At 44.3% G+C, this 20,100-nt stretch overlaps 1 non-coding gene across 1 annotated transcript; it reads right to left on the bottom strand.

The window, feature by feature from the left end:
* TRNAT-AGU lies at positions 1,060-1,133 on the bottom strand. Its single transcript has one exon. It is a non-coding gene; the product is annotated as a tRNA-Thr (tRNA).

Genomic DNA, 20,100 nt, shown 5'->3' with positions numbered 1-20,100 from the left:
TGATGTATATTATCAGAAGCTTCCTTTTCCTTGCCCAGCAAGCTCTGTTCTTGAAGTATCTGATCATGTTCATCTTGTTTTTATCCCCTTCCTCTTATTCATTCATAACAATATCCCCTTCAGCATCCTTTTCATCCTCCAAATTCTCTACTTGATTTTAAGACCCTCCCATTGCTTCATCTTCAGCCTTTAATTCTCTATAAAATTTCTGAAGCTTGAGCCCACAATCTGTTAGCAATAGAAATCCTAGGCTGGTCTTTGAAGTCTTGCTTTACTTGTCACTGTCCATCACTAGATAAATATCCACGAGAGCCATCAGATTGTTGATCAGAGGAGCTTTTACTCGTCTGGGATGTTGCACGTGGTTTCATTCCTCCTTGATGTAAATTTGGAATTCTTATCAAGATCACTTATGCTGATTTTTTTTTTTTTTTTTTTTTTTTTTTTTTTTTTTTTTTTTTTTTTTTTTTTTTTTTTTTTTTTTTTTTTTTTTTGCTTTTCAGCATCCAGTACCCATATAATCTACTACACTTTAATATCATATATGAACTTCTCATAATAGATCTTCAGCAACTTGTTTAATGTTGGACTGCATCTTCGAAAAGCATGACAATGCAGATGTGACACTCAATAGTTCTTAAATCAAACCCCTCCAAACGGAGAGGATTTTGTGGGAGTGAAAATTTGTGATAAAGACTCGCAGAAAGAGAAAACAAATCATAATTCCATACCAAAACAGAAAAAAAACACTCAGTTTGAAGTGATAATGTGAACGTACGATTTTCATATTTGCATCGTAAATCCCCAACGTTCATAAAAATGCAACATGCCCTAAATCCTAACGCAGTAATATACTTCGTTAAAATTTGACTCATAAATTAAAATATGAAGGGAACAGTGAGGATATCTGTTCTCAGTGAGGCTTTATTAGGAAGGGTTGCAAAATAAAACAGTCTCTTTAGATGCGCATCGCATGTACGCGAAATTAAGAAGGGCTAATAAAATAGCAAAATAAAATGTAAATTACAATGATTTCACGCAAACGGCAGAGTTAAAGAGTGCTTTCGTTGAGAGTTGAACTCAAGACCTCCCGCTTACTAAACGGGTGCTCTAACCAACTGAGCTACGAAAGCAAGCGCTGTAAACCTCTGTAATACCGAGAATTTATCTTCGACTTTTCTCCGCCTCTAATCGGTCAGATGGTTAGTTTGGCGCTTGTTTAAGGTGATATTTCCAGTTTATAGATAATTGTTGAAGAATGTAAATTCTATACTTTACTGGCTAAAATAAAGGGAAAAACAGAGCGGATTAGGAAATTTCTACCATGATAACTTGCCGTTGTTCAGCGCTAATTATAGGGTTAAAAAAAATATGCAAACTCCATTCTTCCTTGCAGTTTTGTTATTTAATTTCTTCTATGTTTGGGATAACCGCAGCCCTACCAGAAATTTGTAATATGTGCATCAGCAAATAGTCATATTTGTTACTTAATTGAGTAGCTGGGTGACTTCCGTCCAGTTCGTTAAAAGAAAGGCTTTAATTTCTTCTCTCTATGTATGGATAATGAGGAGATCAGTTAATAGATTATGATGTATTTTTCTGAGAAAAATTGGAACTAGATGATATTCATAAGGATATAGTATTGAGCATATTATGAATAAATCAAAGCCATTTATGCATTATCTTATGACTGTAACATACAAAGTCATCTGTCTAACCACTTGATGTAATGCAATTCCAAAAGTCTCTTCCGAACTGAGCTACCAAATTCTACAAAGATCCAGGATTTTTGTAGGTTGGATTAGGCTAACTAATTGGAATTGTTGGGCGCAAAGTCACGTCCTCACGCCGTGAAAGCGATATCACCCGAGAGAGAGCCATGACTTTTGTTGTCACAAAAGTTCAAGTAAACCTCTATATTCCTGTTTCACAAAGGAAACAAGAACAAAAAGTAAAATATCTCAACAAAGTGAGGTATACACTCTTCCTCTCATTAGTTCTAGGACTGACTTGTCGAGGGAACATACAAGCAATAGCCAACTCTTGTTCTAGCTCAACCTCTCATCAGTTATATGACTGACTTGTCGAATGAACCTACAAGCAAAAACCAACTCACAGTTAAGACACGAGATTTACGTGGTTCGGCAAACTTGCCTACGTCCACGGGAGGGGGTTTCACTATGAGGAGAATACCAAACTTGTACAACTCACAAGTTCTTTCTTTTCTTTTACTTCTCACTCACTCTCTTTTCCTCCGCATGGGGGTTCCACCATCTCTTGTCCCCCCATCCCACGTTCATAATTCTCCACCTCGTTCATCATTTGATAAACCTTAAATTTTGGACGAACACTAGAAGAACACCACCAACATCACCAGAGAGATCTGAGACACCAAACCAGGTCAATACCAGGCCAAACCAGCTGCATTATTATACCATGATTGCCTATGTACCCTGTGACCGGGATCAAGCTAACTGTAGTTCTGTAATAATTCTCCAACATAGTCTCCACATCACTCCATCATCGCCCCGAAGGACCATGCCCTCTTGGGCAGATTAACACTGGCTGATATGAAGTAAGTCCAAGCAATGCTGGAACTTGCTACTTGTCACCACCTTGGTCAACATGTCTGCGGGATTCTCATTCGTGTGCATATTCATGAGAGAGATATCATATTCCTCTATGACATCCCGTACAAAATGATACCTGACGTCGATATACTTGGCTCGAGCATGGTGAACTTGATTCTTAGACAAATAAACCGCATTCTGACTATCGCACCATAAGTTCACAGTATGCTGCTCAATCCCCAAATCATCTAGAAGACCCCACAACCACAATGCTTCCTTCACTCCCTCCATCATAGCCATGTACTCGACCTCTATAGTAGAAAGTGCCACTGTAGCCTGTAACATCGATCGCCAACTAACTGGAGCCCCATGTATGCTGAATACATAACTAGTAGTAGATCGCCGTCTATCTAGATCACCCGCGTAATTCGAGTCCACAAACCCGTCAATTTGACATGTATCTTCACCAAAGCACAAACTCGTATCAGTAGAATCATTCAAGTACCTTAGGACCCACTTCACCGCTTCCTAGTGCGTCTTTCTAGGATTCGTCATGAACCTGCTGACCACACTAATCGCCTGTGAAATATCTATGCGTGTACACACCATTACGTACATCAAACTGCCAACTGCACTAGCATAGGGGACACGCTCCATGTGTGCCTTCTCTTTCGCTGTAGTGGGAGATTGTTTACCTGAAAGCCTAAAATGTGGAGCTAATGGAGTCACCACTGACTTTGCACTTTGCATCCCGAACCTCGCGATCACCCGCTCTATGTAGCCCTTCTGACTCAAGAACAATTACGATTCGCCCGCTCTCTTCTAATCTCCATACCCAGTATTTTTCTTACAGCGCCCATATCCTTCATCTTGAACTCTTTACCAAGTTCAGATTTTAGTCTATCTATCTCCACCTTGCTCCTCGAAGCAATAAGCATGTCATCCACATACAAAAGAAGATAAATATAATCACCTTCATGAAGCTTCTGAATGTAAACACAACAATCATAATCTTTTCTGGAAAAACCATGCTTTAGCATGAAGGAGTCAAATCGCTTGTACCACTGTCGAGAAGATTACTTCAATCCATAGAGTGACTTCCTTAAGCGACTGTTCGCGGGGAAAATCGTTTTCATTGAAGTCATTGTTTCCTTGTGCAACAGTTTATCGGTTACAAAAGATCCGGTCTTTTTATAAGATCCGGTTACAACAAAATCAAAGAAAGAAAAAAGATTACAACTTTCCTTTTCTCGAACAAATCGCAAGATCCTGTTTTGCGGTCTCTTGCTTGTGTGGGTTCTTCGCCTGCGCCGGGGTTAATTCGTGGACCACCGCACGATCTTGATCCGGTCGGATCTACACGGTATGACGGGTGCTATTTCACGAAGGAAATAACAGTCAGGGGTATTATTTCACCAAGGAAATAATAGCCCTAAGTAATCGAAATCGACCAAGCGAAATCGATACTCTTCTCGGGATCAAAAACCAAGTTTTGATCCGGAGGATAACCGTGTGGATCTCAAATCTAATCTCTCTCTCGAACTCCTGTCTTGTTTGACGTGGATGATCGCCAAGAACCAGATCTGAAAAGTCCAAGTCTTCCAAGCTTCAAAACTCCGAGGTTTAGCTCTTGATCCGGCAGAGTTTCGGCTCCAAAGTTCCAACTCTTAAACAATGATCCCTCCTTCTCTATTTATAGGCATTTGAAACCGGATCTGGGTTCAGATCTGGGCCCAGCTCCGTGGCTCGGCCACCTGGGTGGCTCGGCCACCTGGGTGGCTCGGCCACCTGGATGGCCGGCCACCTCAAGGTGGCTCGGCTCATGCCGAGCCACCAAGAGGTGGCTCGGCCGGCCACCTTGGTGGCTCAGCCACCGAGCCACCTTTTGGTGGCTCGGTGGTGGCCGAGCCACCTCGGTGGCCGCCGAGCCACCACAAGGTGGCTCGGTGAGCCACCTGAGCGGCTTGGTCTTGGCCGAGCTCTTCTCGGGGTGTGCCATTTCGTCTATTTCGCGGTTTATCCGAGCTTCGTTGTTGATCCGATTTGGTAGTCCAGATCTTGATTTGGCAGTAAATCCGCCTTGGTGTTCGAGTCTGTTCCCGGTCGTTGTTTGATGCGGTGGACTCTACGGTTGGATGACTCGTTGATTCATCGACCCGTTAGCTTGATTACGCACGCGTTTGGATGTATTCCATTGTTTGCGTGCGGTTCGTTAACCTTGTAGCCTCGTTAATCCGCTTTGTCGCGTGTCACTTGGCTTCGGTGTTGTGGTCTAACGATCATGCTTGGATATATTGCCCGATGGTTCGTTGGTTTGTCGAATCACCGTGCCGAGCCATGTTAAGGGACCTATAAGTAGTTTTATACGCCTACAGATACCCCCTCCAAAGTATTTCAGTCTCATTCTTTTGTAGAAGATTCTGGAATACTTTGGATATGATTGTCCCAACCTTTAATCGGTATGACGGGACTTTGGAACAGCTTCTATTCTTGATTCCTTCAATCCTCCAGGCTATTCGGTGCTTTGTCGAATGTCTGCAAGGGTTCCAGTGCTGCATTTATTGTCTGACCGTTGTCGGAATTTTGAACTTGAAGCCAATTCCTGATTTTCTGATTTTGGCTCGTATTTGCTGTTTCAACATAGAACCGACCATCGATTGTTAGCGTTGAGTCTTCATTTGCAACGCGTTGTCCGGCATTTGACACAGTTTATACTCGTACGTCTGCTGGAGTCTTGAGAAGTAGTTTATACTCTTATACTTTTCGGAGTGTTGTTGAGTTATCCTTAAGAATATTTTTTTAAAAAAATACTCTCCTGAAACTTCTCAACAAAAATAGGGAATAGTTTATACTTGTATACCTTATTAGAGTACTTTTCATGTCCGAATGAGTTAAACCGGCCTGGTTCAAGACTGGTTCAGGACTGGTTCAGGACTGGTTTAGCCTGGTTCAGCCTGGTTCAGGCTAGTTCATCCTGGTTTGGTCTGGTTCAGCCTGGAGATATGTTTCCTGAGTCTACACTCCCTAAGAATCCCGAGGATGGTCCTTTTGAAGGTATGTGCCTCTCCTCAAGTTAATTATAGGACTAGCCATTTTTGACTAATGCAGCTATAATATGATGCATCTGAGAATTCCGCTTTGTGTTTGACAGAAGCTTTTGTCGAGACTGATCCTGTTGAGCCGGCTGTGAGACCAGCTACACCAGCTGATACATGCATCCACAGCAGTTACACCTCTACTACCCTCAGTGACTCAAGGGGAAGAAGGTATAAATTAAGCAACTGAGAAATGTTGTTTATTTCCTCGTCAAGGCTTTTGACGGATTTCTCCTTTTTTGTGCAGGGCTTTGTTCTCGGCTTCATGTCCTTGTGAAAGAGTTATTATCAGACAACGACCCTGAGAAGATCGTCATCTGTATAGAAGTCAGCTCCTTCTTCTCCTTCGTGAATACTATGATTGGCAAGCACTTCCATGACGGACTTTTCCTTCACCAATTTAAGCCTTTTCTTGATCCCAGAATAAATTCAATAAGGGATGCAGGATATCCGGATCTGGCGAAGGATATAATTGATGACCTTGATTGCCTGGAGCACGAGCTTCAGATGTTACGTGAGCTCCAGGATGCAGGTGCCTCTTCATTCATTACTGCTAATTTGGATACTCGCTTACAGACATGGCGCGATACCCGAGTTCTTGCTGAGCTCGAGATTCAGGTGCAGCGGGATCGGGTAGACCAAGTTGAGGCCAATCTTGCTGTTAGATCATCTTCACTTGACGATCTTGACTCTTCTATTGCCTCTTGTGAGACCAAGATAGAACAGTTCCTAAGAGGACTTCGTGAAGAAGAGGAGACTTTGAGTATCCTTCAGATGACGAAGGCACAGGATCAGCAAGCCCACACAGCCTTATCTGAGGAGTTGAAATCCTTGAAGCAGAAGCTGGTCGAGACGGAGGGGATTGCTATGAAGACTTTAACCACCACTGAAGAGTCCCTCAGAGCTGAATTGCAGGATGAGCTTAGGCAAGCTTATTATGAGAAGATGTCTAAGTTTAATCAGTAGATTTTTAGCCATAGGCTTGATGTATGATTTCATTTCCTAAATATTTTGACTTTTGATCCTCTTAGTGGAAATGGTTTTACCTTTATCTTTATTATGATTTCTCACTCTGTTTGGAATGATTGACCATAATACTCACAGAATTTTTGGCAAACCCTCAGCCTTCAACGGGTTTGATAAGCCTTTACCGACTACCGTTTGAGTCGGGCTAGTATACGGATTGTCTAAATCCGTTCCGCATGTAACGTTGTGCTAAGAGAGTGAATTCTCTGAGACTTTATGCTATGATGTCGAATACATAGGCTTCGCCATTGTTACGGGAATATGCTATCCGGCAATGTGTATTAGACGCTGACTTATCCCTACTTAGGCTTCGGGATAGAGTACCCCAGAATCGAACTCTGGTGTCTTTTTCTACGGAGAAAGGCTAAAACGGCGACGCGTGTCAGGCATCGGTATATCCTTTCTTAGGATTCAGGATGAAATTCCCCATGCGTGTAAGGCATGGATTTTGGTGTTATTAATAACAACCTGGCACAATGTTGAATATATGGGCGGGTGTTCTTTTTAACGGTTAAGAACTAACCGGCAGCACGGGTTAAGCGCAGACTTATCCCTGCTTAGGTTTCAGGATAGAATACCCCAGAATCGAACTCTGGTGTCTTTTTTTACGGAGAAAGACTAAACCGGTAGCGTGTGTTAGGCGCAGACTTATCCATGCTTAGGATTCGGGATAAACTTCCTAGGATGAGTCCTAGATTGATAAATTCTTAGAAAAGGTTGGTGTGGGAAAGGAAGAATTTTATATTCTATTTTCCGGTCTTCTTTTAGGGTGAAGACGAACCCGAATACAAGGAAGAAAGAATTTTATATTCTATTCCTTGATTCTGGAAAGGAAGAATTTTATATTCTATTTCCAGCGAAGAAGAAACTAGAAGTGGGATGTCCACTCCGAGAATCTGGAAAATTTAGATAAACTTACCTTTTATAGGGTTGGTTATCTAATCTGAAAAATGAGTTTTTCGTTTATCGAAGTGAAATTTCAACTTCGGTTATAACCATGAGAAGGCTTAACCAAAGAGAAAAAAGAAGGGAGTTCTTTCGTTTATCGAAAGGGGACTCTGAACTGAAAGTGGACCTCTTGTTCATGGAAAGAGTCAAGAGGGGAATTGAAAGAGTCAAGAGGGCCGGAAAGACATTTTTGGTGGACTCACTGTCAATTGAAATTGATCAGTGAGGGATTTTGGTGGTGAACAATGATTTTGAGTTATCCTCTAGAATATTAAGTGTAATATTCTTCAAGGAACTTCCCGGTAAATGGGTTATCCTGAATGTACTAGGGATAGTACTTTTTTAGGAACTTCCCATTTATTGGCATTAATTGCCTGGCGCCCTCTTGAGTAATCAGGCGATATGCGCCATTTGAATAGACTGTGTCTATCACAAACGGTCCTTCCCATTTGGGTTTAAATTTACCTTTCTTCTTAGAGTTGAGGATTATCGGTCGGCGAGCAGCGAGGACCAGATCTCCTTCCTTGAAGCTTCTCTGTCGAACTCTTTTGTTAAAAGCCCTAGATATTCTGGCTTGATAAAACTCAATGTGTTGTTGAGCTTCCAAGCGCTTTTCATCCAACATTTCGAGTTCTTCGAGACGTTTTTGATGTTGTTCTTCTGTCGTCATCTTAGTCGCGAGTACGATCTGAAGGGATAGAATTTGGATCTTCAATTGTAGCACAGCTTCACATCCGTATACCAACGAATATGGGGTAGCTCCTATAGGTGTGCGTATAGTGGTACGATAAGCCCAGAGTGCTTCACCGAGTTTATCATCCCAGTCTCGTTTATTGGTCTTCACAAGCTTTGACAGGATCTTAATGATCGTTTTATTAAACGCCTCAGCTAATCCATTCGCAGCGGGATAATAAGCTGTTGACGAAATATCTTGAATTTTGAACTTGTCACAAAACCTGACGTAGGCGTTGCTTATGAACTATGGACCGTTGTCATGAATGATCCGTCTTGGCACGCCGTGTCGGTATATGACATGATGTTTGATGAAATTGATGACGTTGTTCGTCTTTACTTCTCTAAGCGGAATCGCTTCAGCCCACTATGAAAAGTAATCCGTGATTGCGAGAATGAATCGATCACCTTTGACTGAAGGGAGAAAAATAGGACCGACAATGTCCATACCCCATGCCTCGAATGGCCAAGACGTGGTTAACATGTGTAAACGCTCTGGTGGTTGGTGCATATAATTTGCATGTACTTGACAAGCATGACATTCTCGGGCGTATTCGATTGAGTCACGAACCATTGTTGGCCAAAAATATCCCATTCTCCTGATGCGATCATACAGTTTAGGACCGGGCTGATGAACCTCTTCTGTTTCTTTGTTCGAAAGGCATCGGAGTAACAAACCATCGTACCCTCTACGGTATAATGTATGGGTCTCGGTATTATAGAAGAATCTTGGTGCTCTTCGACGGATTGATTCTCTTTCTTTTACATCCTCTGGCAAAATACCATATTGGACGTAGTCAATGATTGGAAAATGCCAATCTCGGGACTCAGACCCAATTTGAGTTGAATTCACCTCCTTGGCGCTTTTGTTTCTATCATCTTCCTTTTCAATATCCATATCGTATATGGGTATGCAGAGTTGATGCGTCCTTACTGTGACTAATAGTTTAGTTTCGGGAGGCTGTGCAAGTGATACCGCTAGTGCTGCCAGTGCATCCGCATAAGCGTTTTGGAGATGAGGGATGTATTCAATAAAAAATTCGCCTCCTGGTGGTACGGGATCAGGTCTTGGTTCCTGACTTCATACTCTCCACGGACTTGGTTGACTATCAATTGAGAACCCCCAAAAGCTTCGAGATATTCGACCCCCAGTTCCTTGGCGAAACTGAGTCCAATGAGAAGCGCGTTGTACTCGGCTACGTTATTGGAACACGGACTAGTCAGTGAATAAGCCCGAGGCATCACATGCATCCCCGGGGAAACTAAGACAACTCTAACTCCGGAGGAGACTTTAGAACATCCGGGGGTTATTGCCCTATTAACTACCCTCGAAGCACCATCGAAGTATGATTGCCATACTTGTTGGTGCGATGTAGTGTTAACCTCGTGGGTTTCATCCGGCAAGTCATCATATACTTCTGCCGTATCCGTTGTCGGGTTTGTCGCCAAAAGATCACAAATCGCTTGTCCTTTGAACTTCTGCTGGTTGAAGTGCAAATCGTATTGGGACAAGAGAAGGGCCCACTTCGCTAGCCGCCAATTCATAGAGGCCGGTTGCGTCATAAATACCCGTACTGGATTAACGTTAGAAATGACGTAAATCGTCTGCCCAACCAAGTAATGCCGCATCTTTTGCATTGCAAATACTAATGCGAGGCATTCTTTCTCAATCATCGGATATCGAGACTCAGCGCCTACCAAGGTCCAACTTAGGTAATAGACTGCCTGTTCGTGACCATTATCATCGTCTTGTGCTAGTAAAGCACTTATCGAGTGGTTCATCGCCTTGAGATAAATCAAGAACGGTCTACCTGATTTTGGTGCAACGAGAACAGGAGGATTCGTCAGATATGTTTTGATATCTTCGAATGCTTTTTGGCAGGCGTCGTCCCAAATAAATGACACCCCTTTCGTGTTCAGTTTAGAGAATGGTTGGTATTTCCCAGAAAGATTCGAGATGAACCGCCGGATGTAAGCTAAACGCCCTTGCAATCCTCTGAGCTCTCTTAATTTCTAGGAGGTTGCAGTTCGTGTATCGCCTTCACTTTGTCAGGATCGATATGTATACCTTTAGTGGTGACGACGAATCCAAGGAATTTTCCGCTGGACATTCCAAGGAAGGATTTAGTGGGGTTCATCTTCAATTGATGACTCCACATGAGATCGAACATCGTCTTCAAGTCCTTGATGTGATCTTCTTTGTTGCGACTTTTTACAACCAAATCATCAACGTAGCATTTGACTGTTTTCCTGAGATGTTCTTGGAAAATCTTAGTCATTGCTCGCTGGTACGTGGCGCTTACATTCTTAAGACCGAAAGGCATCACCGTGTAGCAAAAGACACCGAGGGGCATTCTGAACGCTGTATGCTTCTCGTCATCTGGGTGCATCTTGATTTGGTTATATCCTGAAAAACCATACATAAAAGACATTCTCTCAAATCCGTACGTATTGTCGATAATGACATCTGTGATTGGGAGAGGAAAGTCGTCTTTTGGACATGCCGTATTTAGGTCCCTGAAGTCGATACAAATCCTGATTTTACCATTCTTCTTCATGACTGGAACAATATTGGTGAGCCAGTCTGAATGTTGCTCCTCTCGGATAAATCCTGATTCGATCAATTTCTTAACCTCTGCCTCAATAGCTTCCATAATCTGCGGACGAAACCGTCTTTGCTGTTGTTTGACAGGTTTGGCATCCGACTTGATATCGAGGCGGTGCATTGCCACACTGGGGTCGAGCCCTGGCATGTCTCCCTGATGAGAGCAATTAATTCCTCCTTCTCATTTGAGGGAAGACTATCGCTGATGAATATAGGCTTTGGGTTGGCCTCGTCACCATTGTTAATTTGGACTATTTTATCTTCAGTGGGGGGTTCTCTCTGTTCGAACCTATCACCATACTGCATGTTCAGGTGATGAACCCATGGGTCTTCCCATGTTGGCATTTGATCATCGTTCTCCATTGTGGACGGATCAACTGTAGCCATGTTCACCATTAGGGCTTTGAATGCTTCCCCTAGACTTGTATCGGAATCCCATTCTGAGGAATCTGACGGATACCCATCTTTGTATTGCTCAGATGATTGGTTATTGATTAACCAGCAACATTCGTCTTCTGAAGAAGATTCATACCCTAACCCTCGTCTGAATTTATAATAATCATCCGGTTTCCCTTTTGGTACATACGCTGCTTTGGCTGGAATACGGGGACCTCGATCGAAGTATAAACCTTCTCCGAGTGTGAAATCATATCCCTGTTTTTCCATGAGCTTGCGCGCTTCCGGACTATACTTAGATAAATGCTGACCAGGTTTGTCATCATTCTCATCTTCCCTTAAGAAATGATCTGGTAATGGAAAACCCTCTCCTTTACCGTAAATCACTTCTCTTTCGCCTCCTATTTTGGTAGGAATGACCAGGGTTGTTCCGAAAGAATGCTGGAGGCGTTTCTTTGCTGCATAGGATGATCGAAGCGGCACATATAAATCGGGATTATCATACAATCCCTTTATTACATCATCAAGAGACAGCGAGTACTCTAAATCATTATTTATTTCATTATTAGCAAGTTGCCAGTTACAACTGCCATCTGACGATTGTTCATCATCAAGGTTGATTACAAATGGTACAATGTCGTTTAAAACATAACCTCTATTGTAATCAAGTCCGGCTTCGGTATCAGCTTCTTCTCCGCTGTCCGTGCCATGGACCGATGATTCAGTATCGGATTTGTTACCATAAAGGAGAGAATCAGTGAAATAATTCTCATACCCTTTGAATGGTTGCTTATCCGCGACCACCATCCTAACCTTATTATCAGTGTCGACATATTTCAAACACTGATGGAGAGTGGAGGGGATTATAACGTTACTATGGATCCAAGGCCGACCCAATAGTAAGTTATATAAAGTCTCGGCATCGATCACATAACATGTGACTTCTGTCTTCAAATCACCCATTTGTCATTTTATCCGGATCTTACCCAAGGGTCTTGACCCGCTAGTATTGAATCCATAGATAACAGTGCCTGTGGACGCCAACTTACTAACTGGAATGCCAGAGGATATGCATCAAGCGAAGCGGCATAATACTCACAGCAGAACCCGGATCCACTTGGATTCGGTTGACTTTGCTGGAGCCAATGTACCCAATGAAATATAGGGGTCGATCGTGGTTTGAATTCTTCATCTGCATATCCTCTTTGGTGAAGGTAATGCAGGGAAGGTTTTTAGCCGCTATATTGCAGTGTTGAATTAACGGTTCTGGCTCTTCAAGTACCGGCTTGATCCGAGTAAGGAACACTTCTGAATTGGCCAAGGATTCTTGCAAGGCTTCCCTGGTTTCTTTAGACAACCGTAGCAACTCATACAATGTTATCCGTGCTGGGATGTTAGCTAGTTGAGCCATAATATCGAAGACGTGCGGAGTGTTCGAGCTTTCTGGTTTATCTCATCCAATCAGACGATTAAAACGAGACTGCTTTGGATTCTGAACCTCCTGGGGCCTCTTTTCTTTCTGTTTATTAACCGGTTGTCATCGAGCTTCTTTAACCGGTCTAGGAGTCGTAATCACACCCAGCTCCGTGAGAGTTCTGGCTGGTCCTTGTTTAGTCACCCCCTGCTCAGCTAACTGATCACTAGGTGATGGATAGTTGAAGTGATACTGATTTTTGCTTCTAGTGGCAAAGACTTCTTGTTCTTCTTCTGAGAGCGGGAAGGTAGGAGCTTCGTCACCATCCTCTTCGAAGATCACGGAGGTAGTATTGCAGGACTTGCCTTTACCCTTTCTGGTCGAGGAAGTCGCCCACTGATCGTCTTCAATAAGATCAGGGTGGACCCAGAGGATTTCGCCATTTGGGGCTGTGTGTGGCACAAGTCCTTTTTGACGTTGTCCATATGGGTCGTCATTCACCATCTTCATTCCTACTTTGGTGATGCGTTCTGGTTCAAACCATGTTGTGGGCACTGATCCAAAACTAATTGATACTGTATTTGCTCCGACATTCTTGGACGGCTTTGGGGTTATGACACCTACATCAGTTAACGCCTGGATCTTATCCTTGAGATGGTAGCATGACTTGGTAGGGTGATGGACCACTCTATGGTATGCGCAATACTTCGGATCCGTCACTTTGCTAGCCCCTTCTTGGTCCACGATCGCCGGTAGCTGGATTTTGTTATTTTCCAACAGGTACTTAAAGATGCCAGGAACTTCGTCATCTTTGAAGGAGTACACCTTAGGAAATCTTGGCTCCGAAGATTTCTGCTTCTGAGGCCGTTGTTGCCATTGCGACTGCGATTGTTGTGGTGCTCGTTGCTGCGGCTGTTGCTGAGGTTGCAATTGGAAAGTTTGATTAGCATCAACTGCATTAGCATGTGCCTTACCTTTCCCTCGTGGGACGAAATTCTGTTGCAGCATTCGTCGCCTGTTGGCCTCTTTCCGCCTTCTTCCTTCTGAGGAATCACTCGGCTCGCTCTCCTCGGACCTTTAAATCCTTCCATGTTTTGGACGGTGCTGTCCCCATTGCTTCCAACACGTCCAATGCGAGGTTGTTGTGGCAAGTCTGGAGAATGAACTCCTCAGTGATCGGGTCCCGACAGTTCATCGCCTTGTTCCGGAACCTTTTGACGAAGGTATCAACTAATTCCCCATCTTTTTGTTTCTCATCAAGCAACGACCCGATGGATATCTCGGTGCCATCGTCGAAGAAGTTAGTAAGGAATTTAGTTTCTATGTCGTCCCAGCTATTCACGCTTCCTGGCTTGAGGCGGCGATACCAATCGAAGGCGGCTCCACGAAGAGTGCCAACGAAGGACCGTACCATCAGAGGCTCATTACCAGAGATAACCCCTAGGTGGATGTTGAAGTAAATCAAATGTTGAGTGGGTGAACCCATCCCATTAAACAGCGTGAAGTTAATTAGATTGAACTTCACCGGATACGCGATTGGTTCCCATTCTCTTGGGTATGGACAAGGAATGCCCGTCTTCTTCATCTCTTGAGCGGAAATCAACGTATTGATTTTGCTCTCCAGGTTTTTAATCTTCAAGCTTTCACCTGTGTTTTTGCTAGCATTCTCGTTACCACCCCCTGCATTGACGGGAGGATTATTGGCATTATGAGCTTCATCCGCATGTGCGTCCTCATCTTCCCGATTAACCTGGTTACGACGACTTGAATCGCCTTGCTGGTTTGTCAGTGCTTGGATTTGTTGGTCATGCATTTCTCTCATATTCTGCATGGCCATCTGCATTTCAAACCTGAAGCTCTCCTGTTGTTTAGCAGCATCTTGGCTACTTGTTCCGCACTTATCATAAGTGCCTCGCGGGGTTGTCCCTCGCTGGATACCGTATTATCTGATGCGACCGCCGAGCCGACATCTGATTCTTCATCTTCTGAAGGTAATCTTGTCTGAATCCTACCATAAGTTGCTCGTATGATGGCTCCAGACTGCAGACGTGTTACACGCCGGGGTGCTTCCGGAATCGACTTGGGATTATCCTGTGTCGATGTCCCTTTGCTGGTCATATTAGTGGTGACCCTAGAAAATTCTCCATCTTCAACTACCGTTCTTCTTTTTCGGAAACGCCTAGGCCTTGGTTTTGGCGTTTCAGTATTAAGCCTTTCGAAAACCGAAATTCTTTCGGGGACTGACTTGATGCAGTTGCACTCAGACAATACTGCCCGAATGAGTTTGGAACAGGGGCATTGAGTTTCTAGTTCTCGAGGACTCCTTTTCCTGGTTTTACTCTTACTCCCAACACGATAGTACAACTCGTCTGCTTGAAGGTCGGAGTAACCTATCGTGTGTTGGCACGACTTCTTAGGTATAACACTATCGTCATCAGACGACAATGTTTCCTTCTGAGGGCGAACTGCCTTCTTTGGGCTTTCAAGAGTCACGCGCCTCGAAACATGCCTTTGTGGGCGTGAGTTCTCAGCAGGCTCCTGGACTTTAATGCGCAAATTAGTGCGCCTAGCTGCCCTGATCTCTTTGTCATGTTGAGGGTGGCGGCAACTCCCAGCATGTTGAGTCGTTCGGGGCTTCTTTATCGGGCCTAAACGTTCTTGAACTAGAGCTTTGCATCGTCCATCGGGAAGTGGACCGAGGCGCTCCAAAACTGACTTCTTTCTTCGCGATGATTCTGCGTGATCTCCCGGAGTAGCTATAGGAATTATTGGCGATTTAGGTTGGTTCGCCGGAGGTTGAACTTTTGCTGAAGGCTGCAAATGTTGCTCTTTAGCCTGAATCGCCGCTTCAAACTTCGGCCTCCATACTTGGCGGGTTGGTGGCGGCTTTTTGGCCACTTCCTTCTGCAATCTTCTACGGGCTTCTTGGACTTGAGCCCGTGCTTGCGCTGACAGTGCGCGGCGCTTTCGAATGCGCTCATCAAGTGTTGAACGATTCCGTTTGACACGGATCCATTCATTCGTTGGTGGCTTGGAGGAGCTGCCATTCATTATTTGTTGAGGCTGTTTGCCTCTCCTGTTCTTCAGATCCGCGTTATAGCGGATTCTGTCAGTGGACTCCATTGCCTTCACGAAATTACCGCGCCAGGCGTTGACGTCGCCTCTGGCGGGCTCTCTTTGAAAGAGTCACTACTCCTTCAACGGCGGAGGCATTGGCGAGAACAGATTTGACCTGGTTGGAGGTCGGTGGAGCTTCACCCGATGCAACTTTGATCATCGTTGGCATTCTGCACTTCTTCATACCAACGGACTTTTCTCCTGGAGGAGAACTTCTTGGACTTGCGGGGGGAGGTGGATCCGGACGAGGATGATAGATACTCCTCGAACTTTTGTTGGTCGAATTCATACTCGACCTCCTCCTCGACCGGGATTGAGATCCGCGGCTGCGACGCAACGATCTCGGCAGCGAGATCGGTGGCTCCCACTGTGGTCGCCAGATTATTCGCGGGGAAAATCGTTTTCATTGAAGTCATTGTTTCCTTGTGTAATAGTTTATCGGTTACAAAAGATCCGGTCTTTTTATAAGATCCGGTTACAATAAAATCAAAGAAAGAAAAATGGGTTCTTTGCCTGTGCCGGGGTTAATCTGTGGACCACCATGCGATCTTGATCCGGTCGGATCTACACGGTATGACGGGTGCTATTTCACAAAGAAAATAACAGTCGAGGGGATTATTTCGCCAAGGAAATAATAGCCCTAAGTAATCGAAATCGACCAAGCGAAATCGATACTCTTCTTGGGATCAAAAACCAAGTTTTGATCCGGAGGATAACCGTGTGGATCTCAGATCTGATCTCTCTCTCAAACTCCTACCTTGTTTGACGTGGATGATCGCCAAGAACCAGATCTGAAAAGTCCAAGTCTTCCAAGCTTCAAAACTCCAAGGTTTAGCTCTTGATCCGGCAGAGTTTCGGCTCCAAAGTTCCAACTCTTAAACAATGAGCCCTCCTCTATTTATAGGTATTTGAAACCGGATCTGGGTTCAGATCTGGGCCCAGATCCGTGACTCGGCCAGGTGGCTCGGCCACCTGGGTGGCTCGGCCACCGAGCCACCAAAAGGTGGCTCGGTGAGCCACCCAGGTGGCTCGGGTGGTCACCGAGCCACTAAAAGGTGGCTTCGACACGCGAGCCACCTCTTGGTGGCTCGGCCGATGGCCGAGCACACACTTGGTTGGCTCGGCTTGCCGAGCCGTCCGGTTGTTCGCGCGCTTCGCTCGGTTTTCTGGTTTTGAAGTTAATCCGAACTTCCTCGTTGCTCTGGACTCTGATTTGACAGTCCGGATCCTAATTTGGTAGTAAATCCGCTTTAGTGTTCGAGTTCAAGTCCGCTCCCGATCTTGTTTGATGTGGTGGACTCTACGGTTGGATGACTCGTTGATTCATCGACCCGTTAGCTTGATTACGCACGCGTTTGGATGTATTCCGTTGTTTGCGTGCGGTTCGTTAACCTCGTAGCCTCGTTAATCCGCTTCATCACGTGTCACTTGGCTTTGGTGTTGTGGTCTAACGATCATACTTGGATATATTACCCGATGGTTCGTTGGTTTGTCGAATCACCGTGCCGAGCCGTGTTAAGGGACCTATAAGCAGTTTTATCCCGATGGTTCGTTGGTTTGTCGAATCACCGTGCCGAGCCGTGTTAAGGGACCTATAAGCAGTTTTATATGCCTACAGCGACATACATGATGCTCCTTATCCTCAACCTTGTAGCCCTCAGGTTGATGCATATAGATCTCTTCATCTAAGTCTCCGTGCAAGAAGGGCGTTTTGATATCAAGTTGTTCCAGCTCAAGATCACCATGAGCAACAATACTCAATAGCACCCAAATGGAAGTGTGTTTCACCACCGGAGAAAATATCTCATTGTAATCCACACCCCCTCTTTGTGCAAATCCCTTAGCCACTAGCCTAGCCTTGTACCTTTACCTTGTACCACTGAGCTCTGAAGGATCCTCCTTTATTTTATATACCCACTTACAACCAATAGCTTTTCTTCCTACAGGTAATGAGACCACCTCCCATGTTTGATTTTTTCTAAGAGATTTCATCTCCCCCTCCATCGCCGCCAACCAACTCTCACTATCATTGTCCTGAATAGCTTCTTTGAATGTGAGTGACTCATCATCCTCCACCATGAGTGCGTATTCTACCAAATTAACCTGCCCATAATACTTCAGGGGTTGATCAGACCCCAGCTTCAGTACCTGCTTGTATGCTCGCCTTGGCCTAGTGGAAGCCAAACTATCATCGAGATGTTGTTGTTGTAATGCCTGTGTATTTTCTTGCTGAACCTCCTCCTGTTCAAGCTCATCATCTTCATGATCCTCCTCTTGAACACGACTAGAACCTGGCTTGCTGAACCTCCTCCTGTTCAAGCTCATCATCTTCATGATCCTCCTCTTGAACACGACTAGAACCTGGTTGGTCCTTAGGTTCTATTTCAATCACCTTCATCTTCATGATCCTCCTCTTGAACACGACTAGAACCTGGTTGGTCCTTAGGTTCTATTTCAATCACCTAAGACTTTGAAGTCCTAACAGTCCCAACACCATTAACCTTGGGCGCCCTAGCAATCATGAATTTCTCATCAAATGTAACATCCCTGCAGATCACTAACTTTTAATCTTCTGTACACCAAAGGCGATAGCCTTTTACACCATTTGCATACCCCAAGAATATCACCTTATTGGCCCTCGTGCCAAGCTTTCCTTCATTGACGTGATAGTAGGCGGTACACCCAAAAATTCTGAGCCTTTCATAATCTGCATGCTCCCCTAACCACACCATATAAGGTGTATCACCATCCAATATCGAATGTGGAGAACGGTTCACAATGTAACAAGCTGTAGCCATCGCTTCTCCCCATCATTCTTTGCCCAATCCAGCATATGATCACATACTCATTGCTTTCTTACGCAATGTCCAGTTCAGCCTTTCTGCGAATCCATTCTGCGGTGGTGTAGATCTGAATATCCAGTGTCTAGCAATGCTCTCCTGATCACAGAACTCCTTGAAAGCACCATCTGTATACTCTATACCATTGTCAGATCTTAGTGTCTTTAATTTTTTCCCTTTCCTGTTCTCAACCATTATCTTCCACTTCTTAAATGTCTTGAACACCTCATTCTTATGCTTCAGAAAATAAATCCAAGCATGTAGGTGTCTAAAATTGCATACGGGTCTTTACACGCAGCTCGAAGCATAGAGAATATGATGAACGTCACTATCCGAGTCACAGAAGCTTAATCGATGTCGACAAGTGCATGAAGTGATTCGACGAACTATGTGAAGCAACGGAACTCCAGAACAACGAGGAAACGAACTGATCGGGAGCCATGCTTCGCTTACGAAATACGAAGTGCCCCTCGTGTCCCATCTACAACACATATGATTCAATTATAGAAGCTCATAGATCTCCTCGTCGGCTTTCCAACGCACTTTGAATCACGCAATTTAGAGTTCGGATGACGAAAATACGGTGAAAACGCACAGAGCGTACGAAACTACACTCCGGGCCTCGCCAAGACACCCCTTGGTGTCTTGGCTATATGGCTTTCTTTTTATCGACCTTAACCACCCGGTTTTTTCAACTAATTCTGGTATGGCTTTCTTTTTATCGACCTTAACCACCCGGTTTTTTCAACTAATTCTGGATATCATCCAAGAACGTGGTTAAGTGGTTACAACTAAAGATAAGATCGAATAGATCGTTTATATCCGAAAACGGGGATCCCGAAGCCTATAAATACAGCCCCAGGGCCTTCATTTTTTCAGATCTAGAATTCTCGAGCGTTAGCAAAGCCCTATTGAACTGAAGACTGAAGGAGCATGAATTTCAGAAGGGAGGAGGATATCAGATCGAGTTCGTCCGCTTAAAGAAGAGGAGCTCGTCAGATCTACACTTCCCTGTCCTTTGCCTTGGATTGTCCTGTTCGGTAATCTCGAGAAGAGTGATTATCTCGCTGTTGCCAAGATAATTGCTTCGGTTTCTTGATTCCTTCGCGAATCAACGAAGTTCCGGATCTGATCTGATCATTTGGTGGTCCACAGATATCAACGTCCCCGTCACAGGCTAAGATCCCACGCAAGTAGCGGGTGATAAACACCCGTTGCGCTGTTTGATGAGAGTTGTACTTTTTTGTTTTCATTGTGTAAGGGTCTTATAAGAAGACTAATTTTTGTTTTCATTGTAACGTTTGAAGTTGTAATGAACACAGCAATGAATACATCAACTTTCTCCCCAAACAAGCTG

The sequence above is a fragment of the Asparagus officinalis genome, chromosome 4, assembly GCF_001876935.1.
Source record: "Asparagus officinalis chromosome 4, Aspof.V1, whole genome shotgun sequence".
Classification (NCBI taxonomy): Eukaryota; Viridiplantae; Streptophyta; class Magnoliopsida; order Asparagales; family Asparagaceae; genus Asparagus; species Asparagus officinalis.
Note: the sequence above shows the minus strand (reverse complement) of the source record. Positions and strands in the feature narration are given on the sequence as shown.